Genomic DNA, 11,524 nt, shown 5'->3' on the forward strand with positions numbered 1-11,524 from the left:
TGTGTATGTAGGTTATGCTTGATGCTTCGATTCCCTTAGTAAAACCTTTCAATTCGTGGCTTGCATGCCCTATTTTTGTCCGAAGAGCTGTTACGATAAATTTGTAGAAGTCTAAAAGATTTTTACGCTCCACTTGTTTATAAGATTTTGAAATTCATTGTTGATGCAATATTTAGGCGTTCGAAGCTGTTCAATTAAGATCTTAAAGGATGTTTTAGCTTACTTGTAAATGTTTTATTTACATACAGAGCACTCAAAACATTGCTATTTACAAATCAAGCACCCTTTTGAATCCATTTTTTCAAATTCTCACTCAAATATCAAAATTTATGATAAAACCCCAAACAATACTTTTTGTTTTTATCAAATTCTCAATTGTTTGATTGTGGCACACGTGAATGCATCGTTTCTATAGTTGAAAAAATCATCTGGGTGCTTGATTTATAAATATCAATGTTTAGGATGCTCTGTATTGTGATTAAATTGAGTGTTTTCAAGAAGCGGTGTGGGTTAAAGACACAATCCAGTGGGAATTGTCAGTAGTAGAAGAGATTGGCTCTTTATGGAAAAAGACTATTAAAAATACAAAGGATAAAGGGCATTGCAAAACAAATTGGATTTTTAAGATCAAGGAATACCACAAGGTCAATAAAAGGTACAAAACAAGACCAAAAATTGTAAGATCGGAGCTTTAGTTACAATTTTCTCCATTTGTTAAATTGAATGTTTTTAAAATTGTGTTGAGTAGGATAAAAATAGAAATTTACATCCTATTTGTGATTTGGAGGTGAACATTTACACGGTGCAATCTAATTTTTTTGAAGCCTCTATGGCTTTCTTTGTTAGTAAAAGGCTACATGGTCTAAAGTATGGTCATCGTCAATTTTGTCAAAAAATTTTATGGGTTAATGCGTCAAATTGGCTCTTTCTCATGTAATGCAAATCATTGTGCTATATTAAGTGTTGTATTACACTATTACCATGCTGATTTTAGGAATGACATATCTAGTTTTATTTTCATTATTTTATTTATTTATTTATTTTTTTTTTGAATGACATGTTGACTATAGGAGCGAACACTAGTGAGATAAATATATTGAATACACACTGTTAAATAAGTTTGAATTGAAGTACATTGGGAGAGGCGAATGATATTCTTAGGATGAGAATTAGTCATGAAAGATTGGCCAATACGTTGAAGTTATCTTATGTTGATTTATTTGATGAACTTGTTAAGTAATTTTAAAGTTAAAAGTGTGTGAGTAGTTTCTTGCCTTGTTGCTTTAAACTCTCAAAGCATTAATTACCTGAAGCTAATAAGGAGACAAATGATATGGTCAAATTTATGATTCACATTTTGGTTTGCTAATACACCTATCATATGGCGTGCTAGACCAGTATGTAGCTTATGGAGTTGTGGCGATGAACATTTGAAATTGATGTTATGGGATATTATTACTACATCATTAATGTTCTGCAAGAGTGGTAAGAAGTGCTAGGCTTAGTTTATACTGATTTAGTTAATGATTTGGATACTCGAAGTTATACTATATCTGAGCGGATACATCTATACATTCGGTGGTACCGCTACCTGTTGGATATCACAATATTTAAATTTGTAGCTTTATCTAGCATTAGGTAAAGAAATATTTTAGCTTATAACTTATTTAAAATGTTAGGAGACGGACTTGGTTATGTTATTCATTTTTCTTGATAGTTAGGGTGTAATATGTTTAGTAAGAATGTAACATTATGTTTCATAATAAAGTATATTCAATTTAAATTTCATTTTAATCGAGGCTTGTTGGAGGTTGATTTCTTACTGTTGAATAAAATACCAGCATATGAGGATTTGAGTAGCATACTCACAAAGATGAGCAACATAAAGGAAGCATGTTGTTATATCATGCTTAAGGTTAATTTAGTCTTTTATTAGTCTCAGGGCAATTTAGTTTTATTATTATTTATTATTGTGGGGTATGAATAGGGCTAATATGTTTAGGGTTAAGGAGATGCGTGAGATTATTGTTTTGAGTTTTAGGGTCAGGGTTTGGGAGAAATTTCTTATATCTCGAATTGTAGGATTTGGGACAGATTGCTCGCCTCTCAAATTGTAGGTGCTTATCTTATGTATTCGTGCTGGTTATTTGATGTTCTTGCAATAAAATATTAACTTGCTCTATTTCTATGGAAAAATCTTCTCGGATCATATCACATGGTTTGTAAAAAAAAATCAGTTAACCTGTTTAAACAATTGATGGGATGTGTTGCAAAAAGTTAAGTTCTAAATTTCTATAATTGAGTACAGATTAAAGAATATTGATTTTGATGGAGCACAATGTTTGCTCTCTACAAAATTAGCACAAAGTTTAAAAGAGATAGTTTTAATGGATAGATATAGCCTAAGCTTGGATACAAAATTTTAAAAATTTTGTTGGTAGTTATATTAATATGTAGCCAAATAAAATTCTGAAAAATAAAATTCTGAACCTTTTTTTTAATTTTGATTTTCATCCTCATAAACCTCATAATTAAACATCCAAAAGTAGTCGGTTTGATTTTTTTCATGTCAGCGTGTGTGAGAAAGAAGGAAAGGGAAGATAGGGAGAGATGAAAGTAATGAATATCTTTGGTTAGATGAAGAAAGAAGAGAGAGAGAAGCGACATGACAAGAAAGATATAATTGAGATATAGAGAAAAAAACTATGGATGGAGGTAAATAATAAGAAATAATTAAAAAGAGTGTACTCCATCACCTATTCTTATTAGTTGTCTTTTATATTATCTGCAGTTTTTCCTTGCCCACTTTGCTTTTACTTTTTCTGTTATTTTCTAGCACTGATGAAGTGGACCCAAAATAGTTGGGATTACGCTAGTTCTTGTAATGGTTAACATCTTTTTTGCCATTAGTTCTTGAAATCTCGGACAGTATATTAACACTTCACTGAACTTTTATATCTCAGGATTATGCGGTTCATTTGGTATCGGGAATTTAATTTTCTTGATATATTGGACTTTCTGACTGCATAATGTGATTTGGAACTTTTGAGTTTGAAAATCTCATTACTTTTGAACCGAGTAATTTGTAAACACAAATTTCTGAATGCCACTGTAAGTATTTCATGCTGGATTAAAAGGCTCTACCAAAGTGAAGTCTGAGTTAATGAGATAGAAGGTTTACAGAGATGTAAGATAATGATAAATAGTGGATCAAATTTTAGTGTATAATTCTGGTTTCCTTGGAATAGACAGGTTCAATAAAGGATACAAAGGAAGATAATTTGCGACTGAGATGTTTTAAGTTCTTGTTGTATTGAGTATGTTGTAGAGTATTCTGGTGAAAGAAGGAAGTTTTAGAATTGGTTGTAGTATTGCATGAATGGCTGCAGAAAAGGAAAAATGGAAACAATCTAAAAAATTGAGGCCCTGCTCGTCTGCTTCCAATCTCTTGCAAATACTCTGAAATAACATTAGAACTAGCATTTTGTGCTTTTGTTTATCTTTTATTGTCCTTCTTATTTAGGATTTATGAAATTCGTATAAACCTCCTAAATTATGAAGTTCGGTGTAATTGGATGGATGTGTGATGCACCAACATAATTTCATGTAGTTGGGACTCATAGTGTTCAAGACTTCTACACTTTCTTAACTCTTCTGTTAAACCTTATCGATCCATGGGATTTTAATTGTGTATCCATCAATACATGAATTATTATAATTATTCTATAATTATAATTCTTCCAATTTTTATAATTATAATTCTTCCAATTCTTTAAACTATTATAATTATTATGCAATTATTACTCCCTGGTTTTGATGTTTCTTAAGCAGATTTTCTAGCCTAGAATAAATATTTCACGACTGTTGGAATGAAATACTCAGCTTTTCTCTCAAATTCTTATCATGGTACTGGAGTTGTAGAGTTCTTCACTTCTATGTATTTCATTATTGTAGCTTTCATTGCCACATTACCACAATTTGGCGACTTTCATTGTTGCATTTTATTTCTTTTCTCTATTTTTCAATATTTTTTTGTCGCATTGTTGCAAATTAGTTCCACTTTTGTAGCCTTCACTGTGACATTGTCACATTTCTTTCCTTTTCTATTAGTTTTGTAAATCGAACCATACTTTATATCTCCATATATAATAGTAGCACTACACAGAAACCAGTGGTTTCAAATTCTTATGGAATTGAGGGATGCAGTCTAAATTTAATGACATCCATTCAACAAATCAGTTGAATGAAAAAATAAACTATGTAAAATTGTTGTGATTGGTTTGTAGATTCTTAGAAAAAATAAAAAAATTGAGCCATTCACATTGCACACAATGATAAATGGCTTGCTAGGGGCACTTAAGAAGACATCTATAATAGCTACATACATTATAGTATTCTTAAGCATTGCCTCATCATCTAATGTCTTTAAAGTCTCAGACATGTTTATTTTAAGTCTTTCTTATGATTAACTCTTTTCACAAATTTATTTCATACACCTCTTATTCTAACGACAAAAAAAAATTATCGTTAGCCATTATGATTAACTCATACATGATGGACCCTTAGCCATTATGACCGATCATGGAGTATTTTTTAAACAAATCTCCAACATTCTAGGATGTTATACATGTAATTACATTATTTGCAAACAAAATTTTGATTCAAATGTTGATTAAATATTTTGAATATAGTAACGTGTTTTATTCTTCAAATTATGTCTTTCGGGAGTAGGACATGAGAGAAAATGATTGATATGTTCTCTGTCACCTTAGGGAGTCTTATGATCAAGAAAATTCCATGCAATATTCACGATTGCCTATTTGCTCAGAAACCCTTAAATCTAATTAAAAAAAGCATTCAACTTCAACACATACGCTTTGGTCACTCATCCTTTATTGTTTTCAAAATTATATTTCTTTTATCATTCAAAGAAAATTCTTTTTTTCTTTCCTATGGGGTACATCCTCTACACAACTACATCAACTTCTTAGTGCTCGATGCTTGGTGTCTTTTATCGATAATAGCTTTCATGTGGCATGATTTTCTTATTAAAAGTGAAAAATGATGTAAATATAATCTTTTGCACTTTTATATTCTAATTAAAAATTAGTTTGATGTTAAAATTAAAAGAGTCAAATTCGATAAGGCCAATAACTATTTTCACGATTCTCTCCCCTTTTTAAGAGGCTTGAATAACATATAGTCTTGTTATATTTATGCACCTCTAAAAAATGGAGTGCTTAAAGTAAAAAAATGGCCACCTATATCACGACCTGGTCTGGGACTTCAAATTAACCAAGAGGGAAACAGACGGTCAGACGTTGAAAATTAAATATTTTATATTTGTCTAAAATTTAAAATTACCTTGTTATTGGTTATTCACGTCTTCCATAAATGTTTTCCCTTCTATCGCTTATCTTTTAATCACTTAATTAACCTGAAAAATTAATTTAAAACAACTGTGAGTTAAACAAACCAGTGAATACTCATACTCCCAAATTACAACAATACAAATAAAAAAAATAATATGCATGTCAGTTAACTTCTTTATAAATCAATATAAATATTTAACATATTATTCAAAAATTCTATATCAATATCGTATCAATATAATTTAATATCTATACAACTGTCACAGGAGCACCGTCTAAAATTTGTATCAATTAAAATACATCAATATCAATACGTTTTTATATATGTGCACGACTACATTAGTGTTTCCTCATTAGTACTATCAAAGGGTAACTCAATCATAGTCATGGACAATAAAAACAATATATGCAAATTATATCATTCATAATTTCTTATCACTCAACTATAATGCATTAATTATTTCGTCTATGAGATTGATTATAAGCATTCACATCGAAATGACTGAAAAATTTTTAATAATAAAACAAACAATTGCATTAATTAAGCATAATTAACAACCCATAAAGCTAGTTTAGAAGAAATATCAAATTGACGTTATATATTAAAAGTATGACTACTCACCTTGATGCTTGATAATCCACTTGCTATTGACGTCGATTCTTCTAATAATGAACGCTTAAACATGATAAAAATTTAATTAATTTAATAAACTATATAAATATTTAATTTATAAAATTCCTCTAAAATTATTATTCAATAAATATCTTATTATTATTATTATTATTATTATTAAGTTTTAATGTTAAATCAATTTAATATATCTTACCTTGATTGAGCCCTACACAACGCGAATCGTCTCCTTCCTCACTCGGTCGCACGCGAGCTACCTACCCTTCTTCCTCTCTACATCGCCTTTCTTCCCCTTTCTCCTTCTTCTGCTTAGGGCTCTAAGCTCCTACGACCAACACTTCGGCTCCCTCAACTCCCAAGCTCCTCTCCTTCATCTATCTCAATTCGACCCAGGAAACGTACACAGAGACCTCTTCTTCGATCGCAGTTTAACCCGACATCGCTAGTGATCGACGTTGCCTTCTCCTTCCTCAGTTGCGGCTCAACCTAGAGCAGTGCAAGAAGCCGATCTCCTCCCTCCACCGAGGCTCTTTCTTCGATCATGGTAGGTTCTTGCCTTTCCTTTCTATTTATAGTGCAAACTCGTCTTCTAGACTCATTTTCTCTAGAAAAGTGTGCAAATAATAGTAGATAAAGCAGTTATGACGTCCAACCATATCGTAAGCTGGTTAACTGGTTAACTATAAAGGTCTTTGAGTTTAAGACTTTTACACACGTCTAAAACAAATTATTTTCCTATTTTAATATCTTAAATAACCTTATCTCCAAAATATTGAAGTTTTGTCTTTGCTCATATGCTTTCCCAAATTATAGAAAAAAATAATCATCAAGTAATTAATGTCTTTATTAGTAATTCTTCTTTAAACAAAGATATAAATGCTATAATTACCTCAATAGAAAGTTGCAAGTGTCGAATGAGATAATTTTTAATAAAAGAGACTAATATTTGGTTCCTATTTATTCAAGGACGAAGTTGCATCTAGGAATAATTTGTTTCTCTTGGATTGTCGTCCTTTACCCCTTATCCCAACAAACAATTTTATTCCAAAATCAATCACATGCTCAAATTAGGCCTTTATCTTATTTGGCCATTACAGTTTTACTAAAGTGAAAAGAAATCTTAATATATGCAAGTTCATCGAACCGAATAAATCCTTATCACTAATCCGCTAAGAAAACCATGAAGCCCACAAATAAAGGTAAAAAATGTCTACTGAAGATCCCTTCACTTATTTTTATTATATAAAATTTATTTAACACACTAAACCTTAGCGGTGTCCAAAATATCCCTACATTCCAACTCGACTTGAGAAAATTGGGTTCAGGTTGACCTGAATAATTTTTAGGTCGAGTTTAGGTTTAGGAATCCTAACGTGTTTAATTTTTTTAGTTAGGTTTCTTGTTTGACTAGCTTACCCGAATTCAAACCGAAATCGACCGGCTAACTCAAAATTGGCTCGAGATCGACTGCCAACCCAAAATTGAGTATAATTCACCGTTGTTATGACTTACGTTAAATGAGTTATACTGGTCAGGTTTGGCTCTACCGATTGAATGTGAGTCATGTTCGGGTTGAACTTTCTGATCTGTCTTTTAATATTTAGGGCGGGTTCGGATCCAAGGGTTTTGGGTCAGACTAATTTCGGGTCAGTATTTGAAGCTTCAAATATTATGAATTGGAATAATTAGACAAGGGAAGAAATGAAAACTCTTTAAAAATATTAAATATAATAAATGGTAAAATTTCAAATGAAAAAAAAAATTTGTAGGATGTAAATGAGTTCTTACTATAAAACATAAATCTGAAGGTTTGCTAGAAAGGTATAAGCTGTATTAGTAGCCAATTGTTGAACTCATTGTCTCAAATATATAGGATTAATTACCTTGAAAATATTACTTTAGTTGTTTAAATAAATATTGTTAGAATTCTCTTAATCCTTAGCAGCTACTCGGAACTGAAATATACAATATATTGACGTGAAAAGTACTTTCTTATATGTGATTTGAAGGAAGAATTATATACTGAGGTCTAAGCGAGATTTGGCATCAATAAAGAAGAAATGAGAACTGAAAATGGTTTTTTATAAGTTGAAATAATCTCTAGGGACATGATTTTAATAGTTCACAAGGTGATGCTCAATATGTGATATAATTATAGCTAATGAGCCAATACATTAAGTGTGAAACATAGTTTTTGGCGGTGTCTTTGGACAGTTAGATTATGCTGATATCATTATTGTAAAAATCAATGATTAAGAAAGACAGGAGAATTTAAAGAAATGATTGATCTTAGTTTTTTTTTTAATTTCTTTTTGAGAAATTTGAGCGAATTTAATCTCAAACACATTGTACATCTCATATGCAAGGTCTTAGTTGAAAGGCTAAGCTCTCGACCAACAGGCTAAGGCGGCTTATATATTGTTCTTAGATTTTGAAGACAAAAAATTAATCAAAGGATTATTAAGAGTGAGTCTTTTAGATATTATGGGACAAGTTTAGAATAGATGACATCCATCTATTTACTTGAGGGGAAGCGTGAAAGCTCTATATAATTTCTGTTGGTCAGACTCACGCTTGTGAAGGCCTTTGCCCTATTTTCTTCCCCTTTCACTATCACCTTTTTTATCTATGAAATCTTTATTGTTTGCTCATCAATATTTAGGCTGTTATAATTATTATGTACTAATTATTTCTTTATTTTATATGTTTTTCTATTTGACGCTCCCCCTAGATTATAGAAGGGTGCGTTTGGGGCAGCTTGTGTTTATCCAGATAAGCCGCTTATTTGGAAATGCAGACCGCGGGATTCGACTCACGTTCCACGTTTAGTGTAAAAAACCAACTGCGTTTTCAGATAAGCCGCTCAAACGAAATTTCCAGACGGTGAGATGGCATTTTCGAAACTCTATCGCGGCGGATAAGCTGCCCGAAACGGAGCCTAAATATGTTACAGTTTTTGGGATGACACACAAAACCATTTCTTTGCAATTTATAGATTTTGGGAGTAAAATGGCCTCATATGAATAGCCAGATGACTATTTTGTCACACACACACCCACAGAGTCTGAATAATGTTGGTCATTTATGCATCTGTGTTCATTCACTGCTTCTCCATGTTCTCCTATTTGTAAGAAGTATGATTGTTATATATTTAAAGTATATTTGAATTTTTCTCAACCTTTTGATTGCTTCTGTTTTGTCGCCCCAGATTTCTGCTTCTTTCAATTTGGCGGAGAGCAACGTTATGCCGAAAGTATTTGCAGAGAGCACGCTGAACTACGACTTCTGATTCACCTCTGGCTTATGGCATTGCTGAGCACATTATATTTCTGCCCCACTTAAATTTGATTTTGCAAGAAATTTTCATTTCTCATTCTGTCTTTGAACTAGTGGAGCAATTGGCAGTTTAATAGATAATCTGATATTCAAATATGAAATTATTATTTTTTGTTGGTTTCGCTCCTTATATATATAAATTCTTTATATTTGTCATGGGTTGAACTCCATATCTTAGGTTTGGTATGGGGTTATCTTAGAGTTATTCAAATTCGATATAGCCAGCTAGATGAAAAAATATTACATCAGTACTACGCACGTAGAGGAACGTGCGTACCCAATGAAATCACGCCACGATATCCCGCGCGACGCAGAAAAAAAACGGCGCAGTAACACGGGGAATATTCCTCCCCGTGTTATGCATGTGTTATTGTGTGTTATTCATGTGTTATTGTATCCTAGGAATATTCTTGGTGTTATAATAACACAATAACACATGAATAACACATGAATAACACACAATAACACAAGAATAACACGGGAGAGAATATTCCCCCGTGTTACTGTGCCGTTTTTTTCTATCGGGAATATTTCCCGTGTTATTCAAGTGTTATTGTGTGTTATTCATGTGTTATTGTATCCTGAAAATATTCTTGGTGTTATAATAACACAATAACACATCAATAACACATGAATAACACGCAATAACACATGAATAACGCGCAATAACACATGAATAACACAGAAGAGAATATTCTCCGTGTTACTGCGCCGTTTTTTTTTGCTCTACCGTGCGAGATGTCGTGACGTGTTTTGATTGGCTACGCACGTTATTTTTACGTGCGTAGTACTGATGTAATATTTCTTCCAGCTAGATTATGTACAATTATATCAATATTTTATAAAGTATTTGTGTAAACAAAATGCTAGTTTGATTGATAGGTTTGTTGAAGATTTCATTGGTGGCTTTGAAAATTGGAGCAACCTGGCTGGCCTGGCCTATTGAAACATTCCTCCGATCAGTTTGATTTGTGTCAGAAAATTGCTCTGGCATATAATTGATTGAAATTGGTGGTTGACTTGATGAACATGTCTAATTTTTTTTATGAGCGTTTTGATTCTAATATTGATCATGTTTTGTCTTTTTAACTTTTATTTTGATGGTTGGAAATGAAGATTTTAGATTAAAATTTTAAATTTTGCATTAGTGGGCTCTGCCGGTCGCCTTGTTATTCAATTGTCATCGTGGATCTTCAAAGCGAGCTCGGGTAAGACGACGAGGGTTGTGTCATAGCTTCCACCCCTCTTTATGAGTGGTTCTCTTTGGCGGTTGATAATTGGTTTGCTCTGTTATAAATAAAGGACTGGGAGGAGTTGAACTTTTTTGTCGATATGTGACTGTTGGCTAGCTCTAATAGCTCGGTTTGTGTATTCAAATATCGTAATCCCAGTGCGTAATGAAAAGGTCATTCCTTCAAATCATATGCAAGGTCTGCACGAGCGATTATGAGTTCTAAACCCTGAACATCTGACATCTTACATTTCCTTTCTAGGATACTTAAGTACCGGTAAAGTGTACAATGAACATTCACTAGAAATCTATGGACGATATGATTAATCTTGGTGGTAATCCATTGAACCACATAAGGGTTGATTCCTTAAGAATGGTGAAAAAGAGCTGACATTTCAACACATCGTTAATCTTGAGAAGGACATACAATTAACTTAAAAAATAATGTAGTTGGTCGGGTTAAACCGTCCTTTGTAAGATTCAAGTGATGGGATCTTGAATCTTTTTTTTGGCTCAACTTCGAAGAGTTGTTTGGATAATGCATTTTAGGAAAGGTGCCTCACTTTAACGCGACTGACCTGATGTTGATTGACTGGTGCTGACCCAATGCTGTCAAGATTATTGGTTTCATCCCGCCTCTCCAAGATTTGGGGACTCGTTTGCCTTTTTGCATTGGAACGTTAAGTCGAGGTTGTTGAACTTGCTCCTAATTTAGCACAACTCTAATCATTTCTAACATTTAATATTTAAGATTTTGGATTTACTAGACCAAAAATTTCTTGATGCACTTCATATTATCATCAGTCTCTTCGTTGTGATGTTATTGTCTTGCATTGCTCCTTTTCTTGTTGGTAGCATGATCCACCATCAAAATACTTTTTTAAGATGTTGAATTCAAAATTGCTTGCGAATCACACCCAAGGGAAAAAAAAAAAAACATAATGAGGGGGTGGG

This window comes from Phalaenopsis equestris, unplaced genomic scaffold, assembly GCF_001263595.1.
Source record: "Phalaenopsis equestris unplaced genomic scaffold, ASM126359v1 Scaffold000002, whole genome shotgun sequence".
Taxonomy (NCBI): Eukaryota; Viridiplantae; Streptophyta; class Magnoliopsida; order Asparagales; family Orchidaceae; genus Phalaenopsis; species Phalaenopsis equestris.